The sequence below is a fragment of the Ambystoma mexicanum genome, chromosome 8 (assembly GCF_040938575.1).
Source record: "Ambystoma mexicanum isolate Mex_15411 chromosome 8, UKY_AmexF1_1, whole genome shotgun sequence".
Lineage (NCBI taxonomy): Eukaryota > Metazoa > Chordata > Amphibia > Caudata > Ambystomatidae > Ambystoma > Ambystoma mexicanum.
In genome coordinates this window covers 795,129,166-795,146,418 of record NC_090929.1, presented here as the reverse complement: position 1 = coordinate 795,146,418, position 17,253 = coordinate 795,129,166, and positions in this window count along the sequence as shown.

Sequence of the window (17,253 nt, the reverse complement as noted above, 5' to 3'; positions counted from 1 at the left end):
ATCTAAATTTGAGTTTGAAACAGCAGTCACAAAGCAATGTAGGATGTGAGCACACCTACATTCAATTTTGAAATAGCAGTCACAAAGCAATGCAGGATGGGAGCATGCCTAAATTCAATGTTGAAACAACAGTAACAAAGCAATGCAGGATGTGCCTAAATTCAATTTTGAAACAACAGTCACAAGCCATGCAGAATGTGAGCGCACCTAGGTGGGATTTTAAAAGCAACAGTCAAACAATGCAGGATGTGAGCACACCTAAATTAATTAAATTTTGAAAGAGCAGTCACAAAGCAAGGTAGGATGGGAGCATGCCTAAATTCAATTTTGAAACAACAGTCACAAAGCAATGCAGGATGTGAGCACACCTATATTCCATTTTTTAACTGTCACAAAGCAATGCAGGATGTGAGCATACATAAACGCAGGATTTGAGCACATCTATATTAGATTATAAAAGCAACAGTCACAAGCAATTCAGAATTTGAGCACATCTAAATTTGAGTTTGAAACAGCAGTCACAAAGCAATGCAGGATGTGAGCACACCTAAATTCAATTTTGAAATAGCAGTCGCAAAGCAATGCAGGATGGGAGCATGCCTAAATTCAATGTTGAAACAACAGTAACAAAGCAATGCAGGATGTGCCTAAATTCAATTTTGAAACAACAGTCACAAGCCATGCAGGATGTGAGCGCACCTAGGTGGGATTTTAAAAGCAACAGTCATAAACAATGCACGATGTGAGCACACCTACATTAATTCAATTTTGAAAGAGCAGTCACAAAGCAAGTTAGGATGGGATCATGCCTAAATTCAATTTTGAAACAACAGTCACAAAGCAATGCAGGATGTGAGCACACCTAAATTCCATTTTGAAACAGTCAGAAGCAGTACAAGATGTGAGCACCCCTAGGCGTGATTTTAAAATCAAGACATAAATGTCGGATGTGAGCACACCTAAATTCCATTTTGAAACAACTGTCACAAGCAAAGCAGGATGTGAGCACACCTACATTTGATTTTAAAAGCAACAGTAAGAAGCAATGCAGGATTTGAGCACACCTAAATTTGATTTTAAAAGCAACAGTCAGAAGCAATGCACGATGTGAGCACACCAAAGTGTGATTTTCGAAGCAACAGTCACAAACGCAGGATGAGAGCACACCTATATTTAATTGTAAAAGCAACAGTCCCTGCCAACATTTGATTATAGAAGCAGTCACAAACCCATGACGAGAGCACACCTACATTTGATTTGAAAAAAAAAATGGTTAAAAGCAATGCAGGAGGTGAGCACACCTAAATACAATTTTGAAACAACAGTCAGAAGCAATGCAGGATGTGAGCACACCTAAATTCGATTTTAAAAGCAAAAGTCAAAAAAGCAGGATGAGAGCACACCTAAATTCGATTTTAAAAGCACAGTCACAAAAGCAGGATGAGAGCACACCTAAATTCGATTTTAAAAGCAACAGTCACAAGCTATGCAGGATGTGAGCACACCTAGGTGAGATTTTAAAAGCAACAGTCAGAAGCAATGCAGGATGTAAGCACACCTAGGTTTGATTTTAAAAGCAACAGTCATACACGCAGGATGAGAGCACACAGTCACAAGCTACGCAGGATGTGAGCACAGTTAAATTCAATTTTAAAACAACAGTCAGAAGCAATGCAGGATGTGAGCACACCTCGGTGCACTTTTAAAAGCAACAGTCACAAAACACAGGATGAGAGCACAACTACATTTAATTTATTTTAAAAGCAACAGTTACAAGCAATGCAGGATGTGAGCACACCTAAATTCGATTTTAAAAGCAACATTCTCAAAAGTAGGATAAGAGCACACCTGAATTCCATTTTAAAAGCAACATTCACAAGCAATGCTGGATGTGAGCACACCTAGCTGCGATTTTAAAAGCAAGAATCACAAAAGCAGGATACGAGCACACCTGAATTCGATTTTAAAATCAACAGTCACAAGCTATGCAGGATGTGAGCACAGTTAAATTCAATTTTAAAACAGTCAGAAGCAATGCAGGATGTGAGCACACCTAGGTGCACTCTTAAAAGCAACAGTCACAAACGCAGGATGTGAGCACACCTGACTTGATACAACCTTCACAAGCAATGCAGGATGTGAGCACACCTATGTGTGATTTTTGAAACAGTCACAAAGCAATGCAGGACGTGAGCACAACTAGGTGCGATTTTAAAAGCAACAGTAACAAGCAATGCAGGATGTGAGCACAACTAACTTCAATTTTGAAACAACAGTCACAAGCAATGGAGGATGTGAGCACACCTAACTAAAATTTTGAAACAACAGTCACAAAGCAATGCAGGATGTGGGCACACCTACATTCATTTCAAAAAGCAACATTCACTAAAGCAGGATAAGAGCACACCTACATTCGATTTTAAATGGAACAGTCACAAGCAATGCAGGATGTGAGCACACCTAAATACAATTTTGAAACAACAGTCACAAGCAACGTCGGATGTGAGCATACCAAAATTCGATTTTAGAAGCAACAGTCACCATCGCAGGATGAGAGCAATGCAGGATGTGAGTGCACCTAGGTGTGATTTTAAAAGCAACAGTAACAAGCAATGAATGATGTGAGGACACCTGACTTCAATTTTAAAACAACCCTCAAAAGCAATAGAGGATGTGAGCACACCTAAATTCAATTTAGAAATGGTTGCAAGCAATTCAGGATGTGAGCACACCTATGTGTGATTTTTGAAACAGTCACAAAGCAATGCTGGATGTGAGCCCAACTAGGTGCAATTTTAAAAGCAACAGCAACAAGCAATGAAGGATGTGAGGACACCTACATTTGATTTCAAACGCAACATTCACAGAAGCAGGATAAGAGCACACCTACATTAGATTTTAAATGAACCAGTCACAAGCAATGCAGGATGTGAGCACACCTACATTCGATTTTGAAAGCAGCAGTCACAAGTAATGCAGGATGTGTGCACAACTAACTACAATTTTGAAACAACAGTCACAAAGCAGTGCAGGATGTGAGCACACCTAAATTCGATTTTAAAATCAACATTCACAAAAGCAGGATATGAGCACACCTAAATTCAATGTTAAATGGAAATGTCACAATGCAGGATGTGAGCACACCTACATTCAATTTTAAAAGCAACATTCACAAAAGCAGGATAAGAGCACACCTAAATTCAATTTTAAAGGGAAACGTCACAATGCAGGATGTGAGCATGCCTACATTTGATTTTAAAAGCAACAGTCACAGGCAATGCAGGATGTGAGCACACCTACATTTGATTTTAAAAGCAACAGTAACAAGCAATGTAGGATGTGAGCCCACCTTAATTACATTTTGAAACAACAGTCACAAAGCAATGCAGGATGAGAGCACACCCAAATTCCATTTTAAAAATAACAGTGAGAAGCAATGCAGGTTGTGAGCACATTTAAATTTGATTTCAGAAGCAACAGTCACAAATGCAGAATGAGAGCACAACAACATTCAATTTTGAAACATTAGTCACAAAGCAATGCAGGATGTGAGCACGCTTACATGTAATTTTGAAAAAGTCACAAGCAATGCAGTATGTAAGCACACATAAATTCGAATTTAAAAGCAACAGTCACAAATGCAGGATGAGAGCACACCTAAATTCGATTTTAAAAAAGCAACAGTCACAAGCAATGCAGGATGTGAGCACACCTATATTCAATGTTAAAACAGGCACAAAGCAATGCAGGATGTGAGCACACCTAAATTTGATTTTAAAAGCAACAGTCACAAACGCAGGACGAAAGCACACCTACATTCATTTTAAAAAGCAAAACTCACAAGCAATGCAGGGTGTGAGCACACCTAAATTCCATGTTGAAACAACAGTCACAAAGCAATGCAGGATGTGAGCACACCTGAATTCAATTTTGAAACAGTCACAAAGCATTGCAGGATGTGAGCACACCTAGGTGCGATTTTAAAAGCAACAGTCACAAAACAATGCAGGATATGAGCACGACTAAATTCAATTTTGAAACAGCAGTCACAAAACAATGAAGGATATGAGCATGACTAAATTCGTTTTTAAAAGCAACAGTCAGAAGCAATGCAGGTTGTGAGCACACCTATGTGCGATCTTAAAAGTAACAGTCGCAAGCAATGCAGGATGAGAGCACATCTAAATTTGATTTTAGAAGAAACAGTCACAAACGCAGGATGAGAGCACATCTAAATTCAATTTTAAAACCAACAGTCACAAAGCAATGCAGGATGTGAGCACACTGAAATTCCATTTTGAAACAACCGTCACAAAGCAATGCAGGATGTGAGAACACCTACATTCCATTTTGAAACAGTCAGAAGCTATGCAGGATGTAAGCACACCTAGGTTTGATTTTAAAAGCAACAGTCATAAACGCAGGATGAGAGCACACAGTCACAAGCTATGCAGGATTTGAGCACACCTAAATTCGATTTTAAAAGTAACATTCACAAACGTAGGTTAAGAGCACACCTAAATCCGATTTTAAAAGCAACAGTCACAAGCAGTGCAGGATGTGAGCACACCTAGGTGCAATTTTAAAAGTAACAGTCATAAACACAGAATGAGAGCATACCTACAATGGATTATAAAAGCAACAGTCACAAGCAATGCAGGATGTGAGCACACCTAAATTCGATTTTAAAAGCAACAGTCACAAGCAATGCAGTATGTGAGCACACAAATTTGTTTTTAAAAGAAACAGTCAGAAGCAATGCAGGTTGTGAGCACACCTAGGTGTGATTTTAAAAGCAACAGTCACAAGAAATTCAGAATGTGAGCACATCTAAATTTGATTTTGAAACAGCAGTGACAAAGCAATGCAGGATGTGAGCACACCTAAATTCAATTTTGAAACAACAGTCACAAAGCAATGCAGGAAGGGAGCACACCTAAATTCAATTTTGAAACAACAGTCACAAACGCAGGATGAGAGCACACCTAGGTGCGATTTTAAAAGCTACAGTTCTAAACAAAACAGGATGTGAGCACACCTAAATTGGATTTTGAAACAGTCACAAAGCAATGCAGAATGTGAGAACACCTAAATTCCATTTTGAAACAGTCAGAAGCAATGCAGGATGTAAGCACACCTAGGTTTGATTTTAAAAGCAACAGTCATAAACGCAGGATGAGAGCCCACAGTCACAAGCAATACAGGATGTGAGCACACCTAAATTCAGTTTTGAAACAACTGTCACAAAGCAATGCAGGATGTGAGCACTCCAAAATTTGATTTTAAAAGCAACAATCACAAGCAATGCAGGATGTGAGCACACTGAAATTCCATTTTTAAACAACCGTCACAAAGCAATGCAGGATGTGAGAACACCTAAATTCAATTTTGAAACTGTCACAAGTAATGCACGATTTGAGCACACCTATATTCAATGTTGAAACAACAGACACAAAGCAATGCAGGATGTGAGCACACCTAAATTCCATTTTGAAACAACTGTCACAAGCAATGCACGATGTGAGCACACCTATATTCAATGTTGAAACAACGGACACAAAGCAATGCAGGATGTGAGCACACCTAAATTCTATTTTAAAAGCAACAGTAAGAAGCAATACAGGATGTGAGCACACCTAAATTTGATTATAAAAGCAACAGTCACAAGCAATTCAGAATGTGAGCACATCTAAATTTGATTTTGAAACAGCAGTCACAAAGCGATGCAGGATGTGAGCACACCTAAATTCAATTTTGAAATAGCAGTCACAAAGCAATGTAGGATGGGAGCATGCCTAAATTCAATGTTGAAATAACAGTCACAATGCAATGCAAGATGTGCCTAAATTAAATTTTGAAACAACAGTCACAAAGCAATGCAGGATGTGAGCACGCCTAAATTCAATTTTAAAAGCAACAGTCACACACAATGCAGGATGTAAGCACACCTAAATTCGATTAAGAAAAGCAACAGTCACAAGCAATGCATGATGTGAACACACCTAAATTTGATTTTAAAAGTAACATTCACAAAAGCAGGATATGAGCCCACCTAAATTCAATTTTAAAAGCAACAGTCACAAGCAATGCAGGATGTGAGCGCACCTAGGTGGGATTTTAAAAGCAACAGTCATAAACAATGCAGGATGTGAGCACACCTAAATTAATTCAATTTTGAAAGAGCAGTCACAAAGCAAGGTAGGATGGGAGCATGCCTAAATTCAATTTTGAAACAATAGTCACAAAGCAGTGCAGGAAGTGAGCACACCTACATTCATTTTAAAAAGCAAGATTCACAAAAGCAGGATAAGAGCACACCTACATTCAATTTTAAAAGCAACAGTCACACACAATGCAGGATGTAAGCACACCTAAATTCGATTTAGAAAAGCAACAGTCACAAGCAATGCAGGATGTGAGCGCACCTAGGTGGGATTTTAAAAGCAACAGTCATAAACATGCAGGATGTGAGCACACCTAAATTAATTCAATTTTGAAAGAGCAGTCACAAAGCAAGGTAGGATGGGAGCATGCCTAAATTCAATTTTGAAACAACAGTCACAAAGCAATGCAGGATGTGAGCACACCTAAATTCCATTTTGAAACTGTCACAAAGCAATGCAGGATGTGAGCATGCCTAAATTCCATTCTGAAACAGTCAGAAGCAGTACAGGATGTGAGCACCCCTAGGTGTGATTTTAAAATCAAGACATAAATGTCGGATGTGAGCACCCCTTAATTCCATTTTGAAACAACTGTCACAAGCAATGCAGGATGTGAGCACACCTAAATTCGATTTTAAAAGTAACATTCACAAACGGAGGTTAATAGCACACCTACATTCAATTTTGAAACAGCAGTCACAAAGCAATGCAGGATGTGAGCACAGTTAAATTCAATTTTAAAACAAGAGTCAGAAGCAATGCAGGATGTGAGCACACCTAGGTGTACTCTTAAAAGCAACAGTCACAAACGCAGGATGTGAGCACACCTGACTTGAAACAACCCTCACAAGCAATAGAGGATGTCAGCACACCTAAATTTAATTTAGAAATGGTCGCAAGCAATGCAGGATGTGAGCACACCTATGTGTGATTTTTGAAACAGTCACAAAGCAATGCAGGATGTGGGCACAACTAAGTGTGATTTTAAAAGCAAAAAGCAATGCAGGATGTGAGCACAACTAACTTCAATTTTGAAACAACAGTCGCAAGGAATGGAGGATGTGAGCACACCTAACTACAATTTTGAAACAACAGTCACAAAGCACTGCAGGATGTGAGCACACCAAAATTCGATTTTAGAAGCAACAGTCACAATCACAGGATGAGAGCAATGCAGGATATAAGCACACCTAGGTTTGATTTTAAAAGCAACAGTCATACACGCAGGATGAGAGCACACAGTCACAAGCTCTGCAGGATGTGAGCACACCTAAATTCGATTTTAAAAGCAACAGTCACAACCAATGCAGGATGTGAGCACACCTAGGTGCAATTTTAAAAGCAACAGTCAAACGCAGGATGAGAGCACACCAAGGTGCGATTTTAAAAGCTACAGTTCTAAACAAAACAGGATGTGAGCACACCTAAATTGGATTTTGAAACAGTCACAAAGCAATGCAGAATGTGAGAACACCTAAATTCCATTTTGAAACAGTCAGAAGCAATGCAGGATGTAAGCACACCTAGGTTTGATTTTAAAAGCAACAGTCATAAACACAGGATGAGAGCCCACAGTCACAAGCAATACAGGATGTGAGCACACCTAAATTCAGTTTTGAAACAACTGTCACAAAGCAATGCAGGATGTGAGCACTCCAAAATTTGATTTTAAAAGCAACAGTCACAAGCAATGCAGGATGTGAGCACACTGAAATTCCATTTTTAAACAACCGTCACAAAGCAATGCAGGATGTGAGAACACCTAAATTCAATTTTGAAACTGTCACAAGTAATGCACGATTTGAGCACACCTATATTCAATGTTGAAACAACAGACACAAAGCAATGCAGGATGTGAGCACACCTAAATTCCATTTTGAAACAACTGTCGCAAGCAATGCACGATGTGAGCACACCTATATTCAATGTTGAAACAACAGACACAAAGCAATGCAGGATGTGAGCACACCTAAATTCTATTTTAAAAAACAACAGTAAGAAGCAATACAGGATGTGAGCACACCTAAATTCGATTATAAAAGCAACAGTCACAAGCAATTCAGAATGTGAGCACACCTAAATTCGATTTTAAAAGCAACAGTCAGAAGCAATGCACGATGTGAGCACACCAAAGTGTAATTTTCGAAGCAACAGTCACAAACGCAGGATGAGAGCACACCTATATTCAATTGTAAAAGCAACAGTCCCTGCCAACATTTGATTATAGAAGCAGTCACAAACGCATGATGAGAGCACACCTACATTTGATTTTTTTTAAAAAAACGGTTAAAAGCAATGCAGGATGTGAGCACACCTAAATACAATTTTGAAACAACAGTCAGAAGCAATGCAGAATGTGAGCACACCTAAATTCGATTTTAAAAGCAAAAGTCAAAAAAGCAGGATGAGAGCACACCTAAATTCGATTTTAAAAGCACAGTCACAAAAGCAGGATGAGAGCACACCTAAATTCGATATTAAAAGCAACAGTCACAAGCTATGCAGGATTTGAGCACACCTAGGTGCACTGTTAAAAGCAACAGTCACAAACGCAGGATGTGAGCACACCTGACTTGAAACAACCCTCACAAGCAATAGAGGATGTGAGCACACGTAAATTCAATTTAGAAATGGTTGCAAGCAATGCAGGATGTGAGCACACCTATGTGTGATTTTTGAAACAGTCACAAAGCAATGCAGGATGTGAACACAACTAGGTGCGATTTTAAAAGCAACAGTAACAAGCAATGCAGGACGTGAGCACAACTTACTAAAATTTTGAAACAACAGTCACAAAGCAAAGCAGAATGTGAGCACACCTGAATTTGATTTTAGAAGCAACAGTCACAAACGCAGGATGATAGCACACATACATTCAATTTTAAAAGCAACAGTTAAAACTAATGCAGAATGTGAGCACACCTAAATACAATTTTGAAACAACAGTCACAAGCAATGTCCGATGTGAGCATACCAAAATTCGATTTTAGAAGCAACAGTCACAATCGCAGGATGAGAGCAATGCAGGATGTGAGTGCACCTAGGTGTGATTTTAAAAGCAACAGTAACAAGCAATGCATGATGTGAGCACACCTAAATTCAATTTAGAAATGGTCACAAAGCAATGCAGGATATGAGCACACCTAAATTTGATTTTAAAAGCAACATTCACAAAAGCAGGATAAGAGCACACCTACATTCGATGTTAAATTAAACAGTCACAAGCAATGCAGGATGTGAGCACACCTAAATTCGATTTTAAAAGCAACAGTCGTAAACGCAGGATTTGAGCACACCTATATTAGATTATGAAAGCAAAAGTCACAAAGCAATGCAGGATGTGAGCACACTGAAATTCCATTTTGAAACAACCGTCACAAAGCAATGCAGGATGTGAGCACACCTAAATTCGATTTTAAAAGTAACATTCACAAACGTAGGTTAAGAGCACACCTAAATCCGATTTTAAAAGCAACAGTCACAAGCAGTGCAGGATGTGAGCACACCTAGGTGCAATTTTAAAAGTAACAGTCATAAACGCAGAATGAGAGCATACCTACAATGGATTATAAAAGCAACAGTCACAAGCAATGCAGGATGTGAGCACACCTAAATTCGATTTTAAAAGCAACAGTCACAAGCAATGCAGTATGTGAGCACACAAATTTGTTTTTAAAAGAAACAGTCAGAAGCAATGCAGGTTGTGAGCACACCTAGGTGTGATTTTAAAAGCAAGAGTCACAAGAAATTCAGAATGTGAGCACATCTAAATTTGATTTTGAAACAGCAGTGACAAAGCAATGCAGGATGTGAGCACACCTAAATTCAATTTTGAAACAACAGTCACAAAGCACTGCAGGATGTGAGCACACCTAAATTCGATTTTAAAAGCAACAGTCACAACCAATGCAGGATGTGAGCACACCTAGGTGCAATTTTAAAAGCAACAGTCAAACGCAGCATGAGAGCACACCTAGGTGCGATTTTAAAAGCTACAGTTCTAAACAAAACAGGATGTGAGCACACCTAAATTGGATTTTGAAACAGTCACAAAGCAATGCAGAATGTGAGAACACCTAAATTCCATTTTGAAACAGTCAGAAGCAATGCAGGATGTAAGCACACCTAGGTTTGATTTTAAAAGCAACAGTCATAAACGCAGGATGAGAGCCCACAGTCACAAGCAATACAGGATGTGAGCACACCTAAATTCAGTTTTGAAACAACTGTCACAAAGCAATGCAGGATGTGAGCACTCCAAAATTTGATTTTAAAAGCAACAGTCACAAGCAATGCAGGATGTGAGCACACTGAAATTCCATTTTTAAACAACCGTCACAAAGCAATGCAGGATGTGAGAACACCTAAATTCAATTTTGAAACTGTCATAGGTAATGCACGATTTGAGCACACCTATATTCAATGTTGAAACAACAGACACAAAGCAATGCAGGATGTGAGCACACCTAAATTCCATTTTGAAACAACTGTCGCAAGCAATGCAGGATGTGAGCACACCTATATTCAATGTTGAAACAACAGACACAAAGCAATGCAGGATGTGAGCACACCTAAATTCTATTTTAAAAGCAACAGTAAGAAGCAATACAGGATGTGAGCACACCTAAATTTGATTATAAAAGCAAAAGTCACAAATGCAGAATGAGAGCACAACTACATTCAATTTAGTCTCAAAGCAAGGCAGGATGTGAGCACGCTTACATGTAATTTTGAAACAGTCACAAGCAATGCAGTATGTAAGCACACAAATTCTATTTTTTAAGAAGCAACAGTCACAAGCAATGCAGGATGAGAGCACACCTATATTCAATGTTGCAACAGGCACAAAGCAATGCAGGATGTGAGCACACCTAAATTCCATGTTGAAAAAAACAGTCACAAAGCAATGCAGGATGTGAGCACACCTGAATTCAAGGTTTAAATAACAGTCACAAAGCAATGCAGGAAGTGAGCACACCTAAATACAATTTTGAAACAGCAGACAAAAGCAATCCAGGATGTGAGCACGCTTACATGCAATTTTGAAACAGTCACAAGCAATGCAGGATGTAAGCACACATACATTCGAATTTAAAAGCAACAGTCACAAATGCAAGTGTGAGCCCACCTGAAAACAATTTTAAAAAGCAACAGTCACAAAGCAATGCAGGATGTGAGCATGCCTAAATTCAATTTTAAAAGCAACAGTCACACACAATGCAGGATTTAAGCACCCCTAAATTCAATTTTAAATGGAACAGTCACAAGCAATGCAGGATGTGAGCACAACTGACTTCAATTTTAAAACAACCCTCAAAAGCAATAGAGGATGTGAGCACACCTAAATTCTATTTAGAAATGGTTGCAAGCAATTCAGGGTGTGATTTTTGAAACAGTCACAAAGCAATGCTGGATGTGAGCCCAACTAGGTGCAATTTTAAAAGCAACAGCAACAAGCAATGAAGGATGTGAGGACACCTACATTCGATTTTAAAAAGCAACATTCACAAAAGCAGGATAAGAGCACACCTACATTCAATTTTAAAAGCAACAGTTAAAATCAATGCAGGATGTGAGGACACCTAAATACAATTTTGAAACAACAGTCACAAACAATGTAGGATGTGAGCACACCTAAATTCGATTTTAAAATCAACATTCACAAAAGCAGGATATGAGCACACCTAAATTCAATGTTAAATGGAAATGTCACAATTCAGGATGTGAACACACCTACATTCGATTTTAAAAGCAAACTTCACAAAAGCAGGATATGAGCACACCTAAATTCAATGTTAAAGGGAAATGTCACAATGCAGGATGTGAGCATGCCTACATTTGATTTTAAAAGCAACAGTCACAGGCAATGCAGGATGTGAGCACACCTATATTCAATGTTGAAAGCAACAGTCACAAGCAATGCAGGATGTGAGCACACCTATATTCAATGTTGAAACAGCAGACACAAGCAATTCAGGATGTAAGCATACCCACATTTGATTTTAAAAGCAACAGTAACAAGCATTGTAGGATGTGAGCCCACCTTAATTAAATTTTGAAACAACAGTCACAAAGCAATGCAGGATGAGAGCACACCCAAATTCCATTTTAAAAGCAACAGTGAGAATCAATGCAGGTTGTGAGCACATCTAAATTTGATTTTAGAAGCAACAGTCACAAATGCAGAATGAGAGCACAACTACATTCAATTTTGAAACATCAGTCTCAAAGCAATGCAGGATGTGAGCACGCTTACATGTAATTTTGAAACAGTCACAAGCAATGCAGTATGTAAGCACACAAATTCTATTTTTTAAGAAGCAACAGTCACAAGCAATGCAGGATGAGAGCACACCTATATTCAATGTTGAAACAGGCACAAAGCAATGCAGGATGTGAGCATACCTAAATTTGATTTTAAAAGCAACAGTCACAAACGCAGGACGAAAGCACACCTACATTCATTTTAAAAAGCAACAGTCACAAGCAATGCAGGGTGTGAGCACACCTAAATTCCATGTTGAAAAAAACAGTCACAAAGCAATGCAGGATGTGAGCACACCTGAATTCAATTTTGAAACAGTCACAAAGCAATGCAGGATGTGAGCACACCTAGGTGTGATTTTAAAAGCAACAGTCACAAAACAATGCAGGATATGAGCACGACTAAATTCAATTTTGAAACAGCAGTCACAAAACAATGAAGGATATGAGCACGACTAAATTCGTTTTTAAAAGCAACAGTCACAAACAATGCAGGGTGTGAGCACACCCTGGTACAATTTTAAAACCAACAGTCACAAACAATGCAGGATGTGAGTAGACCTAAATTCTATTTTGAAACAGGAGTCACAAAGCAATGCAGGATGTAAGCACACCTACATTTGATTTTAGAAGCACTAGTCTCAAATGCAGGATGAGAGCACACCTACATTCAATTTTAAAAGCAAAAGTCACAAAGCAATGCAGGATGTGGGCACAATTAAATTCAATTTTAAAAGCAACAGTCAGAAGCAATGTAGGATGTGAGCAAACCAAGGTGTGATTTTAGAAGCAACTTTCAAACGCAGGATGTGAGAACACCTACAGTCGATTTTAAAAGCAACAATCAGAAGCCATGCAGGATGTGAGCACACCTACGTGTGATTTTAAAAACAATAGTCACAAGCAATCTAGGATGTGAGCACACCTAAATTCGATTTGAAAAGCAACAGTCACAAACAATGCAGGATGTGAGCGCACCTAGGTGGGATTTCAAAAACAACAGTCATAAACAATGCCGGATGTGAGCACACTTACATTAATTCAATTTTGAAAGAGCAGTCACAAAGCAAGGTAAGATGGGAGCATGCCTAAATTCAATTTTGAAACAACAGTCACAAAGCAATGCAGGATGTGAGCACATCTAAATTCCATTTTGAAACAACTGTCACAAAGCAATGCAGGATGTGAGCATACCTAAATTCCATTTTGAAATAGCAGTAACAAAGCAATACAGGATGTGAGCACACCTAAATTCCACTTTGAAACAATTGTCACAAGCAATGCAGGATGTGAGCACACCTAAATTCGATTTTAAAAGCAACAGTCAGAAGCAATGCACGATGTGAGCACCCCAAAGTGCGATTTTCCAAGCAACAGTCACAAACGCAGGATGAGAGCACACCTACATTCAATTGTAAAAGCAACAGTCCCTGCCTACATTTGAGTATAGAAGCAGTCACAAACGCATGATGAGAGCACACCTACATTTGATTTTAAAAAAACAGTTAAAAGCAATACAGGATGTAAGCACACCTACATACAATTTTAAAACAACAGTCACAAGCCATGCAGGATGAGAGCACACCTAGGTTTGATTTTAAAAGCAACAGTCACAAGCAATGCAGGGTGTGAGCACACACTGGTACAATTTTAAAACCAACAGTCACAAACAATGCAGGATGTGAGTACACCTAAATTCAATTTTGAAATAGCAGTAACAAAGCAATACAGGATGTGAGCAAACCTAAATTCTATTTTGAAACAGCAGTCACAAAGCAATGCAGGATGTAAGCACACCTACATTTGATTTTAAAAGCAACAGTCAAACGCAGGATGAGAGCAAACAGTCACAAGCTATGCAGGATGTGAGCACACCTAAATTCGATTTGAAAAGAAACAGTCACACGAAATGCATGTTGTGAGCACACCTAAATTCGATTTTAAAAGTAACATTCACAAACGCAGGTTAATAGCACACCTAAATTCAATTTTGAAACAGCAGTCACAAAGCAATGCAGGATGTGAGCACAGTTAATTCAATTTTAAAACAAAGTGTCAGAAGCAATGCAGGATGTGAGCACACCTAGGTGCACTCTTAAAAGCAACAGTCACAAACGCAGGATGTGAGCACACCGGACTTGAAACAACCCTCACCAGCAATAGAGGATGTGAGCACACCTAAATTCAATTTAGAAATGGTCGCAAGCAATGCAGGATGTGAGCTCACCTATGTGTGATTTTTTAAACAGTCACAAAGCACTGCAGGATGTGAGCACAACTAGGTGCGATTTTAAAAGCAACAGTAACAAGCAATGCAGGAGGTGAGCACACCTAACTTCAATTTTGAAACAATAGTCACAAGCACTGCAGGATGTGAGCACACCTAACTACAATTTTGAAACAACAGTCACAAAGCACTGCAGGATGTAAGCACACCTACATTCATTTCAAAAAGCAACATTCACAAAAGCAGGATAAGAGCACACCTACATTTTAAATGGAACAGTCACAAGCAATGTAGGATGTGAGCACACCTATGTGTGATTTTTTAAACAGTTACAAAGCAATGCAGGATGTGAGCACAACTAGGTGCGATTTTAAAATCAACAGTAACAAGCAATGTAGGATGTGAGCACACCTGAATTTGATTTTAGAAGCAACAGTCACAAACGCAGGATGATAGCACAACTACATTCAATTTTAAAAGCAACAGTTAAAATCAATGCAGGATGTGAGCACACCTAAATACAATTTTGAAACAACAGTCACAAGCTATGTAGGATGTGAGCATACCAAAATTATATTTTGAAAGAACAGTCACAAAGCATGGCAGGATGTGAGCACACCTAAATTCCATTTTAGAAGCAACAGTCACAATCGCAGGATGAGAGCAATGCAGGATGTGAGTTCACCTGGGTGTGATTTTAAAAGCAACAGTAACAAGCAATGCATGATGTGAGCACACCGAAATTCAATTTAGAAATGGTCACAAAGCAATGCAGGATGCACACCTAAATTCAATTTTAAAAGCAACAATCACAAAAACAGGATAAGAGCACACCTACATTCGATTTTAAATTAAATAGTCACAAGCAATGCAGGATGTGAGCACACCTCGGTGCACTTTTAAAAGCACAGTCACAAAACGCAGGATGAGAGCACACCTACGTTTAATTTATTTTAAAAGCAACAGTTACAAGCAATGCAGGATGTGAGCACACCTAAATTCGATTTTAAAAGCAACATTGTCAAAAGTAGGATAAGAGCACACCTGAATTCGATTTTAAAAGCAACATTCACAAGCATTGCAGGATGTGAGCACACCTAAATTCAATGTTTAAATAACAGTCACAAAGCAATGCAGGAAGTGAGCACACCTAAATACAATTTTGAAACAGCAGACAAAAGCAATGCAGGATGTGAGCACACCTACATTCGATTTTCAAACATCAGTCACAAAGCAATCCAGGATGTGAGCACGCTTACATGTAATTTTGAAACAGTCATAAGCAATGCAGGATGTAAACACACATAAATTCGAATTTAAAAGCAACAGTCACAAATGCAGAGTGTGCGCCCACCTAACAACAATTTTAAAAAGCAACAGTCACAAAGCAATGCAGGATGTGAGCACGCCTAAATTCAATTTTAAAAGCAACAGTCACACACAATGCAGGATGTAAGCACACCTAAATTCGATTTAGAAAAGCAACAGTCACAAGCAATGCATGATGTGAGCACACCTAAATTCAATTTTAAATGGAGCAGTCACAAGCAATGCAGGATGTGAGCACACCTGACTTCAATTTTAAAACAACCCTCACAATCAATAGAGGATGTGAGCACACCTAAATTCAATTTAGAAATGGTCGCAAGCAATTCAGGATGAGAGGACACCCATGTGTGATTTTTGAAACAGTCACAAAGCAATGCTGGATGTGAGCCCAACTAGGTGCGATTTTAAAAGCAACTGAAACAAGCAATGAAGGATGTGAGGACACCTACATTCGATTTTAAAAGCAGCAGTCACAAGTAATGCAGGATGTGAGGACACCTAACTACAGTTTTGTAACAACAGTCACAAAGCAGTGCAGAATGTGAGCACACCTACATTCATTTTAAAAAGCAACATTGGCAAAAGCAGGATAAGAGCACATCTACATTCAATTTTAAAAGCAACAGTTAAAATCAATGCAGGATGTGAGTACACCTAAATACAATTTTTAAACAACAGTCACAAACAATGTAGGATATGAGCACACCTACATTCGATTTTAAAAGCAACAGTCAAACGCAGGATTTGAGCACATCTATATTAGATTATAAAAGCAACAGTCACAAGCAATTCAGAATGTGAGCACATCTAAATTTGAGTTTGAAACAGCAGTCACAAAGCAATGTAGGATGTGAGCACACCTACATTCAATTTTGAAATAGCAGTCACAAAGCAATGCAGGATGGGAGCATGCCTAAATTCAATGTTGAAACAACAGTAACAAAGCAATGCAGGATGTGCCTAAATTCAATTTTGAAACAACAGTCACAAGCCATGCAGAATGTGAGCGCACCTAGGTGGGATTTTAAAAGCAACAGTCAAACAATGCAGGATGTGAGCACACCTAAATTAATTCAATTTTGAAAGAGCAGTCACAAAGCAAGGTAGGATGGGAGCATGCCTAAATTCAATTTTGAAACAACAGTCACAAAGCAATGCAGGATGTGAGCACACCTATATTCCATTTTTTAACTGTCACAAAGCAATGCAGGATGTGAGCATACATAAACGCAGGATTTGATCACATCTATATTAGATTATAAAAGCAAC